Source organism: Pseudorca crassidens, chromosome 2 (genome assembly GCF_039906515.1).
Source record: "Pseudorca crassidens isolate mPseCra1 chromosome 2, mPseCra1.hap1, whole genome shotgun sequence".
Classification (NCBI taxonomy): domain Eukaryota; kingdom Metazoa; phylum Chordata; class Mammalia; order Artiodactyla; family Delphinidae; genus Pseudorca; species Pseudorca crassidens.
In genome coordinates this window covers 39,528,869-39,545,099 of record NC_090297.1, presented here as the reverse complement: position 1 = coordinate 39,545,099, position 16,231 = coordinate 39,528,869, and positions in this window count along the sequence as shown.

Sequence of the window (16,231 nt, the reverse complement as noted above, 5' to 3'; positions counted from 1 at the left end):
AAGGTTAGTGCTCTTTCCTCTTCGTCATCTTGCCCCAGGGCTTCTTGGAAATGGTAGAGCTTGGGCTCCTTCCTCACAATTCCCTCAAGAAGCATCCAGCAGACACCTGCTGCGTGTGCAGAAAGCACCGGATACTCAGAGAGAAACCAGCTCCAATCCCTCTTGAGGACCTCATGGTCTGTCTTTACACAAGTCTTAGAATATAGTGTGGTGACTGGAGGGCTGTAGCACAGACAGCTCTCTGACCCCAGAGCCCGGGAAGCCAGTCCTTCAAGGTGTGTGACGTTCCATTTCAGGTTCCTGTCTGGAACCAGAGATGGGGTTAGAGAATTCGGGCTGAGTTCAAACCTCAGACAAAGGACACTGGTGTTTATGTTTGATGGGATGTGGTAGCACAGCTAAAAGTGTAGGCTCTGAGATCAGAAAGCGTTACTTCTCTTTTCACGGAAAGCAAGTTACAGTCCTATTTTTCATGTGAGAAAACCGAGGCTCAGCGAGTTCCAGTCTCTGTCCAAGGCAAGTGTGTGTCGGAGCGAGACTTGCGCGCAGTCTCCTGGTGTCTGAGCTGGACCTGCTCCTGCACGGGGCTTTGGGAGGCCACCAGAACACTCCCACTGCTCCCAGCCCTGGCTGGGGCCCACTACCTGCCAGGCTGGACCAGGCCCCCCACCTGGATTTTATTCTGCGGATAGGAGCCTGATCACCTGTAAGGAGCTGTCGGCATCATGTCTCAACAACTGGAGAGAGGGAGTCTCACCGAGGGAGAGATCTGCCCCTTGGAAGGTGTGTAATGCTTGCTCTGTTAGACTCCATTGCGTGAAGCCAAGACTCTGCTCTGGCGAGTCTGTGGCATTCATCCCTCCTCTCCTTCTCTGCAGGAATTATCTCTGGAGGTTTAACCACTTCTGTAGGGCTCCTGGCTCCTCTGTATCCTGATGGCGGCAAATGGGATGGGAAAAAAAATTGCCTTTGTATCATGTAGCAAATGGAGGTATACCATATCTCAGTGGCCTCACCGAGCCTGTTAGGTTTCAGGAAAACCATCTGGCTTGTCTTAGGATGGCTTTCTAAGCAGTCACTGACCCCAATTAGGCATTGATCAATAATGATCAATAAATGATCGATCAATCGATCATCAATTAGTTTTTGTTTTTTAACAATATTTATTTATTTATTTAATTTTGGCTGCATTGGGTCTTCATTGCTGCACGTGGGCTTTTCTCTAGTTGTGGTGCACGGGCTTCTCATCGAGGTGGCTTCTCTTGTTGCGGGTTTCAGTAGTTGTGGCTCACGGGCTCTAGAGCGCAGGCTCAGTAGTTGTGGCACACAGGCTTAGTTGCTCCGCGGCATGTGGGATCTTCCCGGACCAGGGCTCGAACACCTGTCCCCTGCACTGGCAGGCGGATTCTTAACCACTGCGCCACCTGGGAAGTCCGTCAATTAGATTTAAACTATCAGCATTCACCAAATTTATACTGTCTATCCAACCCTGTGCTTGGCCTGTGACTGGCAGAAATAAAGGGGAGCCTGGATGCCTTCCTTTAAGGGAATTCAGCTGAGAGATTAGAGGTGGAAACAGAGAAAAGAATGAGGGACTTGAAGTAAGACAGAGGTAGGTTTGAATGACAACACTTCAGCTTATTAACTGTGTGACTGTAGGCAAGTGCTCAGGGTACCTGGCTTGCTTGTTGTGAATATTAAAGGAGAGAATAGAAAACACTTTGCTCACTACTGGGTCCATGGGAAATGCTCTGTTGGTGGTTAAGTGTCAAAAGCAGGGTGAATGCACACAACTATAACTACTTAAACTGAGATAGGAATTCAGAGGAGGGAGATATTCATGTGTGAATTATCTTTTAAGGCCTAGACTTGTAGAGCAGGTAATTTGGACCCTGGCGGGTCTGGGACTGGGGCCCTGAAAGATCATACTTTTCAGAATGTGCAGTACAATGGATGGCCACAGGGGGAAGACATAGGACAAATTTTAGCATCTTCCATTTCACCATCCCTCTGGGCAGAGAATCCAGTAGGTGACTATCCTTTCTTCACTCCCTCCACACCCATGTTATAATCAGAGCTAAACTTCCACACACAATATCTGTAGATAGATGAGGGGTTCACGGGGCTTTTCAATTGCAGTAATATGTCAAAAGTTCTCTGAGACATCGCTGGCACATAGGAGCCAGTGTGTCAGAAAAGTCTTTCAATCTTGCTCTGATTTTTTTTTTCACATTCTCTGATCAAGTCTCCCAACATATCTCTGAAATATGCAAATATCTATAGTTTTCTGTATCTCTCTGATACTTTTGGGACACCAACTATCTCACTGAAATATTCTGAAACTCCTTGAAATGCTACTTTCTATAAATCTCTAAAATTATAAATCTCTATGTGGAGGTCTTTTTCTGACCCTCTCTAACCTTTGACAGCACACATTCTCTCTGAATCTCAGAGACTCTCAGTCCATCTGTCTACAACAGCTTGTTATCATTTTTTTTTTTTTTTTTATTGCGGTACGCGGGCCTCTCACTGTTGTGGCCTCTCTTGTTGCGGAGCACAGGCTCCAGACGCGCAGGCCCAGCGGCCATGGCTCACGGGCCCAGCTGCTCCGTGGCATGTGGGATCTTCCCGGACCGGGGCACGAACCCGTGTCCCCTGCATCGGCAGGCGGACTCTCAACCACTGCGCCACGAGGGAAGCCCCAGCTTGTTATCATTTTGCAAGTGGATATTGGACAAAGACAGGTGCTATCTGTGCTAAACTCCAGGAATTTGCACCTCCTAGTTCCAGGCTGCAATTGTCTTGGTTCTGAAGAAGGTGGAGATCAGAGCCCTTCCCACAGGAAGTTTCAGCTAGAACTGGAGCCAGAGAAGAGAGCCAGGCGTTTGGAGTCAGTCAAGCCTGGGTTTGATTCTCTAATCCTCATCTTACTGTGTGACCTTGGCAAATTGCTTTTCCCTCTCCAAGTCTGTCTTTTCTAGTCTAGTAAAGATAATCCTGCAGCCTTCGAGACTGTTATGAGGACTAGAGGCTGTATGAGGTAGTCAAGTGTAAAATGCCAGGTGAACGCCCATGACTATCCTGACTTAAGTGAGATGTGAGTCCGGAGGATGGAGAGATTCATGTGTGTGTTTCATTAGCCCTTGACATGGAAAGGAAGTATTCAGAGTCTGCTGCATTTAAGACGTCGCTTTGTGTAAGCCCACATTATTGCTTCCTTTACAGATTCTGTGGGGCTGTGGACTTGCAAGAATTAGTCGTACTTTCCCCCCCAACTTTATTGATGTATAATTGACAAGTAAACTTGTACTATATTTAAAGTGTACAGCACAATGATTTCATATACGTATACATTGTGAAATTAGTCCCACAATCCAGTTAATTAACACATCTATCACCTCACATAGTTACCCTTTTGTTTTGGTGAGAACACTTAATATCTACTCTCTTAGCAAACTTCAGGTATACAACACAGTATTATTAGCTATAGTCATCATACTTTATGTTAGACACTCAGAACTCATGCATCTTACAACTGAAAGTGTGTAGCCTTGACAAACCTCTCTCCATTTCCTCCAGCCCCCAGTCTCTGGGAACCACCATTCTATTCTCTATTTCTATGAGTTCAACTTCTTTTTGGTTCCACATACAAGTGATAACATATGGTACTTGTCTTTCTCTGTATGGCTTATTACGCTGAACATAATGCCCTTCAAGTTCATCCATGTTGTCACAAATGGTAGGAGTCCCTTCTTTCTTGAAGAACAATATTCCCGTGTGTGTGTTTCTGTGTGTGTGTGTGTGTATCTATATATCACATTTTCTTTACCCATTCATCAACTGATGGACACTTAGGTTGTTTCCATATCTTGGCTATTGTGAATAATGCTGCAGGGAACACGGGAGTGCAGATATCTTTTTGAGATACTGATTTTGTTTCCTTCAGATATATACCCAAAGTAGCATTGCTAGGTCACATGGGAGCTCTAATTTTAATTTTTTGAGGTACCTCAACACTGTTTTCCATAATGGTTGTACCAATTTACATTCCCACTAACGGTGTATATCCTCAACATCTTCAACAACACCATCTCATGTCTTTTTGTCAATAGACATCCCATCAGGTGTAATGTGATATCTCATTGTGGCTTTGATTTGCATTTCTCCGATCAGTGATGTTGAGTATCTTTTCATAAACCTGTTGGCCTTTGTATGTCTTTTTTGGAACAATGTCTGTTCAGGTACTTTGCCCATTTTGGGGGGGAGGGGGGAAGGAAATGTCTATTGAGGTCTTTTCCCCTTTTTTAAATTGGGTTTTTGGGGGGTTTTTTGTTTTGTTTTTTTTTTGTTTTTTGCTATTGGGTTGTAAGGTTTCCTTACGTATTTTGTATATTAACCCTTTAATGAATATAATAGTTTTGATATAATTCTGATTATTTATTTTTGCTTTCATTGCCTGTGCTTTTTTTTTTTTTTGCGGTACACAGTCCTCTCACTGTTGTGGCCTCTCCCATTGCGGAGCACAGGCTCCGGACGCGCAGGCTCAGCGGCCATGGCTCACAGGCCCAGCCGCTCCGCGGCATGTGGGCTCTTCCCAGACCAGGGCACAAACCCGTGTCCCCTGCATTGGCAGGTGGACTCTCAACCACTGCGCCACCAGGGAAGCCCCATTGCCTGTGCTTTGGGCAACAAGATTCAAAAATTGCCAAGACAAATGTCAAGGAGATTGTCTCTGTTTTCTTCTAGAGTTTTACAATTTTAAATCTTTCCTTTAAGGCTTTAACCAATTTTGAACTGATTTGGGAGGGGCATGATGTAAGATAAGGGTCCAATTTCACTTTTTTGCATGTGAATATCCAATTTTCCAAACACCATCTGTTGAAGAGGCTATCCTTTCCCCACTTGTGTTCTTGGTGTTTGTCAAAAATTAATTGACTGTATATGTGTGGGTTTATTTCTGGGCTCCTTCTTCTGTTCCATTGATTTGTGTGTCTGTTTTAATGTCAATACCACACTGTTTCATTACTCTAGCTTTGTAGTATGGTTTGAAATCAGGATGTGTGATACCTCCAGTTTTGTTCTTCTTGCTCAAGAACAAAACTTTAACTATTTGGGCTCTTTTGTGGTTCCATATGAATTTTAGGACTTTTAAAATTTCTGTGAAAAATACCATTAGAATTTTTATAGCAATTGCATTTAATCTAGAGACTGCTTTGGGTAGTATGGACATTTTAACAATATTAATTCTTCCAATCTATTAACATGGCATATTTTCCCATTTGTGTCTTCTACAATTTCTTCTGTCAACGTTTTATAGTTTCCAGTGTACAGATCTTTCACATCTTTGGTTAAGTTTATTCCTAAGTATTTTATTCTTTTTGATACTATTATAAATGGGATTTATTCTTAATTTATTTTTTCAGATAGTTCGTTTTTAGTGTAGAGAAATGCAATGGATTTTTGTATGTTGACTTCGTAACCTGAAACTCTACAAAATGCATCTATTATTCTAACAATTTTTTGGTGGAGTCTATAGGGTTTTCCATATATAAGATCATGTTATCTGCAAACAGAGGCATTTTACTTCTTCCTTTCTGATTTGGATGTCTTTTATTTCTTTTTCCTGTCTAGCTGCTCTGGCTAGGACTCCAGTACTATGTTGAGTAGAAGTGGTGAGAGTCGACATCCCTGTCTTGTTCCTAATCTTAGAGGAAAAGCTTTGAGCTTTTCACTGTTGAATACTTCTGTTAGCTGTGGGCTAAGTTCAAGGTCTTTATTATGTTAAGGTACAATACATTTCATCTTTACCTGATTTTTTGAGGTGCATTTCATTTATATTTAACTTGTTGAGAATTTTTATCACAAAAGGATGTTGAGGTACATTTTTATCTAGACTTGATTTGTTGAGAGGTTTTTATTTATTTCTTTATTTATTTCTTTCTTTATTTATTTTATTTTATTTTTACGGTACGTGGGCCTCTCACTGTTGTGGCCTCTCCTGTTGTGGAGCACAGGCTCCGGACATGCAGGCTCAGCAGCCATGGCTCATGGGCCCAGCCACTCCGCAGCATGTGGGATCTTCCCAGACCAGGGCACGAACCCGTGTTCCCTGCATCAGCAGGTGGACTCTCAACCACTGTGCCACCAGGGAAGCCTGAGAGGTTTTTTTTTTTATTATGAAAGGGTGTTGAATTTAGTCAAATGCTTTTCCTGCACCTATTGAGATAATCATATAATTTTTATCCTTTATTTTGTTAATGTAATGGATCACTTTTATTAATTTGCATATATTGGATCATCCTTGCATCCCAGGGATAAATCCCACTTGATCATGGTGTGTGATCCTTTAAATGTGCTTTTGAATTTGGTTTGCTAGTATTTTGTTGAGAATTTTTGCATTTATGTTCATCAGGGATATCAGCCTGTAATTTTCTGTTATTGTAATGACCTCATCTGGCTCTGGTATTAGAGTAAAGCAAGCCTTGAAAAATCAGTCTGGAAGTGTCCCTTTCTCTTTGATTTTTGGGAAGAGTTTGAGAAGGATTGGTAGTAATTCTTCTTTAAATATTTGGTAGAATTCACCAGTGAAGTCATTTGATTCTGCTGCTTTCTTTGTTGGGAGATTTTTGATTATTGATTCAATCTCCTTACTCATTATTGGTCTGTTCTAATTTTTTGATTTCTTCCTTATTCAGGCTTTGTAGGTTATATGTTTCTAGGAGTTTATTCATTTCTTCTAGGTTATCCAATTTGTTAGCATATAATTGTTCATAGAAGCCTCTTATGATCTTTATATTTCTGTGGTATCTGTGGTAATGCTTCCTCTTTCACTTATGATGTTATTTATTTGAGTCTTCTCTCCCTTTTTCTTAGTTATCCTAGCTAAAGATTTGTCAATTCTGTTATCTTTTCAAAAAGTCAACTCTCAGTTTTGTTGATTTTTCTATTGCATTTCTAGTCTCTATTTCATTTATTTCTGCTCTAATCTTTGTTATTTCCTTCCTTCTAATAACTTTGGGCTTATTTTGTTCTTCTTTTTCTAGTTACTTGAGGTATAACGTTAGATTCTTTATTTGAGATCTTTTTTCTTAATGTAGGCGTTTATCACTATGAATCACTTACTTTGAATGTGCAATATCAAGAGTTGGACACAAGCTGGGGCAATAGAGGAGATTTCAGCATCTTCCACTGTAGTTTACCTTTAGTGATGAGTAGTAAAGCCTTTGGTGGCACTTCATACACTATCTTATGTGTGACCCCATCTGCCTGCAGTGTTTAGCATCGGTGGAGATTGTGTGGGCAGCTGGAAATCTGAGCTGCTGTTTGACAATATGTCTCTGTATTTAGCATTTAGACTAGTGTGTTCCAATAGAACTTTCAGCTATAATGGAAGTATTCCAAATCTGTGCTGTCCAAAATGGTAGCTATTAACCACATAGGGCTATTGAACAGTTGAAATGTGACTAGTACAACTGAGGAATAAAAATTTTAACTTAAGTTAATGGTAATTAATTTGAATATAAATATTTAGCTACATATGGGTAGAGGGTTCTGGATTGGACAACACAGAATTCCAGACAACTCCAGTTTATCTAGGAATGAATGAACACTCTCCATCCCAGCCTCTTTCTGAGGCTGAGCTAAGATTCATTAGTGACGTTGTCTCCCAAGGAGCTCACAGTGGAGGAGGGGTGGGAAGTGGGCGAGGAAGCAATGATGAATTCATAAACACTATAATATAAGCCTAATTACTACAGTAAGAGATATAAATCATACTGATGGTTGCTTCCACTTCTGAGTGCCTAACCAGGGGCAAAACACTTTATAGTGTGATTTAGGTCTCAGGGCATCCCTATGAGATTTTGCAGATGAGGAAACCAAGGTGCAGAGTGACCAAATGGTTTATTTAGGACAATTTAGATGCCAACCTAGATGGATGTCTTACTCTAAAATCTTTGTATAATGCTTATGAGGAACTTAAAAGAGGACTACATCACATCGAGTGAGGTACTAGTCAAGCTTTCTAAAGGAGTTTGGGTTTCAGCTAGCAGGAAGAATAAGTAGGGTTTTAGTAGAAAAGGAGAGAAGACAGAGTCCAAGCAAAAGGATAGCATTAATCAGAGAGGCAAGAAATCTTGAGGGCTTTTTCTGCTCGTTAACATTGTAATTAACCAAAATTTGGGTTTGGCCTCTCCTTTGTAACAGGTTTGGCTGAGTCCAAGAAGAGGGGATTGGTCCCTGACTAGAGGAGTCTGTGCTTATGGGGTAATTGAGAGGGTGTGGTCCATGGAACAACATCATCTAAAACCACTGGTCTGGGAGGGAGACTAGAGAGCCCCCAACAGGGCTGGAGGGATGTGGAGCCCAGGGTGAAGGGCAGCAGGGGCGGAGGAGTGGGTGTCTCCCTTCGAGGTGGGTAAATTCATGGAGTGCAAGCATACACCCTTGTACACTTAAACATCAAAGGAGACTCCCAGCTTCTTAAAGATGAACTGTGGATACTGGGAGAGAAACATGGGGAATGATGGGAACCATTAAGTTCAAGTCGTGTTAGGCTCACTTTTTTGCCTGTATTTTCAACAGACGTAAGAGAATCTATTGATGGAACAAGTTCTTTGGCATCAAATATGTGGTGGGATCAGCAGACAAAGTTTTTCATGTTGGGATTTCAAAAAGACATTTTCCATAATCTCTTGGAGACACGATGGTATGTTTGGTGGACTTGTGATAGTTGATGCTACTATGACAACCTAGAGGCAGGTCTCTAGCGACTTAACCATTCAACTCTATTCTTGGCCATGTTCCTAACAAATGTACTGCATGATCTAAATAAAGACATTGGCTAAAGGTTATCCTATTTGGTAAAGAGAACTAAATTGCTATTCAGAGAATCAAAAGCCAAGAAGTTATTGTCTTCTGTAATTGATTTGACTCTATCAAGACTGTATTTAATTATGAGAGCCATAAAGTGTAGCATTTAGCCTCAGGAAAACCAAGTGGAAAAGGAAAGGAATGTTTGATTTGGTAATGTCAGTCTCAGTCAAACTTTTTTAGTGCTTGCTGTAGGGATTTTATAGTGAATAAACCACTGCTCTCTATGGTCATACATTCCCCACATCAGAGCCGATAGAATCACTTTTACACTTGCTACTTAAATGGGGACTACAAAATCTATAGTGACTTATGGTGTGAAGTGGAGTCCTGGCTGTGAATAAACCCAGTGGTAGCCTGGCTTTTCTGCTGGAAATATAGAATGTTTCTTTAAAAACTGGTTTAGGATTTTTAAGTTAAAAAAATAAAATGTGGACTTCCCTGGTGGCACAGTGGCTGAGAGTCCGCCTGCTGATGCAGGGGACACGGGTTCGTGCCCCGGTCCGGGAAGATCCCACATGCCGCGGAGCGGCTGGGCCCATGAGCCATGGCTGCCGAGCCTGCGCGTCTGGAGCCTGTGCTCCGCGACGGGAGAGGCCACAACAGTGAGAGGCCCGCGTACCGCAAAAAATAAATAAATAAATAAATAAATAAATAAATAAATAAATAAATAAATAAATAAATAAAAATGTGATGGGGGCGTGTTGGTGGGAGGTGATTGTCCTGTACTATTTTCTCCCTAAAGGCAGATCGCTGCTTAGAGAAATGAACAGACGATTATGAAAGCCAGGGTTTATATATCAGGCTCAGTGCCAAGGGTTGTCTCCCCAAAGCAGCAGCAGATGGGCCAAAGACACACGTGGACAGAGGGAAAGACCTAGAGCTGTTTGAGTGTGAGGTCAAGTCCTCACCTCAGCTATGTCCTGCCGAAGGGTGTGTCCTGGCGCAGGCCAGAGGGAGTGTTTTTAAGTGACTTAAGTGCTTGCAGTTCCACTGACCTGGCCTTTCCTCCCTCCTCCAATCCGTTCTCCACACTAAAGCCAGAAGGACCTTTTCAAATGTAACTCTGAGCAGGTCATGCAACCCACTCTCTGCTTAGAACCTACCAGTGTTTTTCCAGGAAGGTCAGCACAGTTCACTGGTGCCTACGTGGTTTACCCTGCAGCTTCATTTGCCCCAAATCTCCCTCCTTTTCGCTCTCCACTCACTGTAGTCTTTTCTTTCCTGGCAGCATGCTATGGCCTTCCACTGTGGGGCTTTTGCACATGCTGCTGCTTTTGTCCAGTGAACTTTCCTGTCCACACCCCTTGCTTTGTGTTCTCACAGATTCATATTCTTCCCATAAACTACACAAAGGGGGGATTGGCCTGATTCTGCTCATCATATTACCCTAGCATAATGCCAGACACACAGTCAATAACTAATTATTGAAAGAACGACTGAACTTTCTTTCTAGAGTGAAAGACTTTCATGCTGTCTATCAGATCTCGCTTCTAGGAAAGTATGTCATATTGATCTTCCATTCCCTTTTAATTTCTCAGGGTGGGGTGGGAGGGAAACCTTAAATCATGGCTGGGAAGGCTTAGGCATTGGCAAAGGGCCAAGGAGTAGGTGGGGGAGGTGGGAAGGCTTTTGGAGTGTCATGCAAAGGGGGAGGGAGGACTTTTTCCAGGCTGTCCTAAGGAGCCATCTACTTTGCCAATGACTATGTTCTCCCTTGCCAGGCTACCCTGGGTCCCAGGAATTTAATCTTAATGAGTAGATGATAAGTGGTTAAACACATAGAGCCCTAAAGGATCTGGGACTCTTCACCAGCAAGATTCTTATATAACCTATGCCTCTTATACCTCACGTGACTTCAAGCCATGATGTAATCTCTGTAAATTTCTTTTCAACCCAATTGTGATCCAAAGCATGATGAGTGGAGTCAGCGGAAACTAAATTTGAGCGTCCACTCAGCTACTTACCAGCTGTGTGATTTCAAACAATCCTGTTTGAAAACCTGTTTTTGCCACTGTAAAGTGGTATTAATAATAGTTTCCATTTCACTGGGCAGCTGTGAGCATACATCAAAATAATGTTTCTAAATCACTGAACGCCACTCTCATCTCACTGGTTTGACACACAGAGGCTCATTTCTTGCTTACACTGCAGTACTGTGCCATGAGTAGTGGTGGCAGAAGTGTAAATCTCTGCATCCTTTCTGGAAGACAACTGGACAATATGTATGAAAAGCCTTAAATTACTACCCAGTAATTTCACACTTCTAGGAATTATTCCTAGCCAAATAACCAGAGACTCAGATATACCAGTTGATGTACGCGGATATCCTTATAACCTATTGACAACAATGGGCCACTGGAAAGACTTAAGTGTTTAACAGTATTGGGGGAGGGCAGGAGGGATGGCAGTGGTGGTTGTAAGGGCTGTAATTCTCCCAACAGCTGAGGTTTACTTCCTTGTGAAAGCAGCTTTTTCTGTTACTAGAGTAATACCCGTGGCCTCTCTCTACCTCCTCACTTACTACTCACCATGCTTCCGTGATGGGATCAGGAACTGAGATGTGTCTTCCTGAAACTTCTTCCCATCTATCTAAGGAATAGGCAAACCCCAGGAAACAAGTGTTCTCAATTGCTTTCAGCCATGAAGCAAGTTTAGCACTTAAGTCTCTGTCTCAATGGAAGCAGGCTATCACTGCCTGTAATTGGGCAGATAAATCAGCCCAATACCGGAATTCATCATTAGATTGTCCACCCACCCATTCACACATGCTAACTTTATTTTATACCAATGATTTATAAAGTTGACATTTTAATGCACAATCTGTCTTAATCTTTTATTTCTCACTTAGTTTAGTTTTATTTAGGAGAATATAATTATGGTGTTTATCACTTATACTAAACGTGTAGTCTCTATAATCAATAGTATCAACGTTACCTGGGAACTTCTCGGAAATGCAGATTCTTGGACTCTACCTAGATCTACTGAATCAGAAACTCTGTGTGTGGAGCCCAGTGGTTTGTGTTTTAACAAATTCTCTAGGTGATTCTCATGCATGCTAAAGTTTGTAAGCACTCATTTTTTAGCACACACGCAATACTGGATGAAAATATACCAAAACGTTACAGATACCGAATCAGGACTGGCTTCTTGCTGCTGGTACATCAATACCCGAGAAGTAGTTGTTGGTAGAAAGGAAAGTTGCTTTTAATCAGAATGCCACCAATCTGGGGAGATGGTGGACTCAGTGTCCCCCCAAAACCACCCCCGAAGATCCTGCTCACCCATGAAAGTTTTTAAAGGGAAAAAGGGAAGTAATCTCAGTTCATCATTGAGATAGGGGGTCAGTGTAGTCTCCATCCCCCACTGTGTGCAGGCTTGTTGATATCTTGCACTTTTTCTTTAGATGCTGTCTTGTTCATACAGTTTGTTCACCAGGTTACTGAATGGGAAGCTAGGGAAGAGATCTGGTCATCTGTTAATTATTTATTCTTCATTTCTACTTCTTTGATCTACAGAAAGAACCAACAGATTAGACAAGATATTGTGTAATCAAAAGATGTGAAACGTGTGCTAGAGTTGGAGATGGGGGTGCCTGGTTTAAGGTTAGTGACAAGACAAAGAGGCCTCCCGTAGAGAGCTCTTTCCTGCAAAAAGTTCTTTCCTGCCAAAAGCTACTTACATTATTAGTAATTTTCTTTGAGAGGTGGGGCTGCAGATGTGTGTGTTTTGGTATAAATTAATTTTAAATTAAATTATCTTATTTTTCAGATATCTTTGTGTATTTCTTGGCTTACGTCCCATCAATAAATCTCATAGGGTGGAGCAGCAATTCTTGATGTCATTCAATGAAGTATCAGCTTTTAATTTATAAAAAGTAGGCAAGGTTACAGATATTTGTAGTTTATGAGAGTAGATACATTTTTCCACTTAAGAATTTTTAAATAATTACATATTCACAGGAAATTGCAAAGATAGAATCAAAAGCAATTGACTTCTGTATATTAACCATGTATCCTACAACCTTGCTATAGCTGCTTATCAGTTCCAGGAGTTTTTTGTTCTGTTTTATTTTTGCAATTCCTTGGGATTTTCTTTATTGAGAATCTTTTCATACGTGAACAACCTATCATGTTTTACTATTGCTTCTGGCCAATGTTCAAAAACAAAATTCTCTAAGCTTTCCCCTAGTCAATATTTTCACCTTTATCCTTTGTATCTTTCCCACTCATACCTCAGGAATGGGCTCTGGTAATTGTCAAGGAAATTCTAATGTAACATAGAGACAGGTAAACATCCCCAAGGGAAAGAAAAACTTAGTGAGAAGTGGAAAAATTCCTATTCTGAGCCAACTGATTATCAACTAATTTATCTTTCCCCACCCCTGAAAAATGGGGGTAATCAGTAGAATCATTCCTGTGTTTATAATCAAGGTATAATTTCATACTACAGTGAAACAAGTAGACAAAAAAAATGTGCAGTTCAGTGAATTTTGAAAAATGCATATGTCTGTTAATTGTGTCCTATAGCACATTTCCATTATCCTAGAGAGTTCTCTTACCCCTTCTAATCAACCCCTCACTCCTCCAGTGACTACCACTCTACCATTTTACAACGTAGATCAGCTTTGCCTGTTCTAGAAGTTCATACACATGGGCTCATACTGTACATATTTTCTGGTGTCTTGCCTCTTTTATTTAGCATAATGTTTTTTGTTGTTTTTTTTTCCCAGTACGCAGGCCGCTCACTGCTGTGGCCTCTTCCCGTTGCGGAGCACAGGCTCTGGACGCGCAGGCTCAGCAACCATGGCTCACGGGCCCAGCCGCTCCGCGGCACGCGGGATCCTCCCGGACCGGGGCACGAACCCGCGTCCCCTGCATCGACAGGAGGACTCTCAATCACTGCGCCACTGGGGAAGCCCTAGCATAATGTTTTGACATTCACCCACATTGCTGCAAGTATCATTAGTTTTTCTTTGTTGCTGCTGAGTAGTATTCCATTGTCAGAATACACCACATTTGCTTGTTGATGGGCACCTGGAATATTCCTAGTTTTTGTCTATTACGAATAAGATTACTGTTGGTTTGCGTTCTGCAGGCCTGCAAGGTCTGTACTTGCCCAGCTTCAAGACTGAAGAAAGAGCCTGGAGTCAGCAACAGACACATCAGTGGTTTAATAGATGGGGGAGCTTACACGTCTGAAGCAAGGTCCTGGAGCCACACCCCACCATGCGCTGTGGACGGCAGGGCAGGACATGGTGGCAGTCTTCGCTCCCGGGGGGCAGGGGGAGATTACCAGTTATAGGGGGAATTGATAGCAGGTGGGCTCATTGGTTACCAGGGAAACCAGCAGAGGGGCATGCCCCTAACCACCCCTTTGATAAGCATAGTGGAGAGTTCTGATCTAAAGCTAGAACAATCATTAGCTGGGGCGTGGGAAAGTATGTAAGAAAGTCAGTCATGTGAGTAGCGTGTAGGTGAAGCAGGACCTGATGGAGCAGCGGATGTACAGAGAGCAAGAGCACAGCCATCGAGTGGCCTGACCATATACCTACTATGAACATTCTTATACAAAGAGATTTGTGGATATGTTTTCATTTCTCTTGGATTAATGCCTGAGAGTAGAATTTTGGGGTCATTGGGGAGATGTATACTTTATAAGAAACTTCAAATCTTAGACACAACAGCAGTGTATGGGAGTTCCAGTTCTCACATCCTCGGCTACGTATCGTGTTGTCAGTGTTTTCATTTTAGCTATTTCAGTGACTCTGAGGTGAAATCTTGGTATAGTTTTACTTTGCAATTCCCTAATACCTAGTAACGTTGCTCACATTTTAGAGTACTTATTGGCCATTCATACATCTTCTTTTTTGAAGTACTTGTTTATATCTTTCTAAATTGGGTTGTCTTAAAAATTATTATTGAGTTGTAAAAGTTATTTATATATTCTGAATATAAACCCTTTGCCAGATGTGTGTGTTGCACATATTTTCTTCTGGTTGAAGTCTTTTCCATGAAGTCTTTTCTTAATGGTGTTGTTGATAAGAAGTTTTAAATTCTGATGAAATCCAATTCATCAATTTTGGGTTTTTCTAGGATTGGGTCAGACACAGAAGACAGCAAACTCTAAGTAATCATGGCTTAGACAAGACGGCAATTTCTTTATTTTCTCTCACTAATGCAGGAAGTCCATTCCACAATCACCAGTAATGTCTTCAGTTTTGTTTTTTCCATTCTCAATATATGGGTTCCAACTTGTGGTTCATGAAAGTACCCAAACCAAAGTAGAGTGAACACATCCTCTCTCTGTAGATACTTCCTTGGAGCAGGACCATCATTAACGCTTATGTTTAATTGGCCGGGACTTAGTCTCCTCAGTCTGCAGGGCTACAAGGGATGCTGAACAATGTAGTTTATATTCCATTTGGCTATATATTCACCTAAAAATTCACCTAAAAAATCAAAGGTTTTAATAAGATAGAAGAAAAGGATAACAAATATTGTTGAAAAATGTGTGGTCTCTGCCATAATGTGTTGATTCTTGCTTATGAATTTTCTCGTTTTATCTATTTTAAAATATATTGGTATGTAATCATTGTTTCAATCTTATTATCTTTATTTTTTTTCTCTGATTTTGCAATTAAATTGTGATTTTCATTCTTAGTATTGTGGATTCGTACTTACTTTTTTTTCCTGATCAGTATTGTCTAAGGTTTGTCAATTGTATCTTTTTGAAGAAATAACTTCTGGCTTAGTTTATCTCCTCCAGCAGAGTTTTAGAAACTGAGAGATATTGCTCATTTCTCAGAAACTTTTATCAGCATTTATATCTGTAAATATACAGTAAGAGATGTCATTCTCAGGTTCCCAAATGACCAACAGAGAGAGAAACTGCTAACCCAGCAAATGAAGCAAGGTTATTTCTAGGGTTTTAGCTTTTGGGTTCAGTGATTTTAAGGTGGGTCTTTCCTGGTGATAAACGGTGAGGTTTGAGAAGAACTCTGGAGTGATGGGAACAGTGAGGTAAGAGTCTTGAAGTCTTGATGAAAAAGTTGTTAGTCTTGATAAGTAAACTATCTTTGTGGGTTCATTGTCTTAATTTTAGGAGCAAAGATTTCCTTGAGCACATAGCTATTTTTATGTGATCTCAGTATTACTTAATACAGGGACAGAAAGGTGTTCCCAATCCCTCTATTATTTGGGTCAAGGAGAGGTAATTATATTAATTTCCATTTTTGATATGTATTGGTCAGTCTATCTATCTGTCATCTATTCAAATATATATATGAATATATGTATATAAATATATATATTAGAGGAATTGAGTCATGAGATTTCCATGAGTCATGGGACTGGCAAGT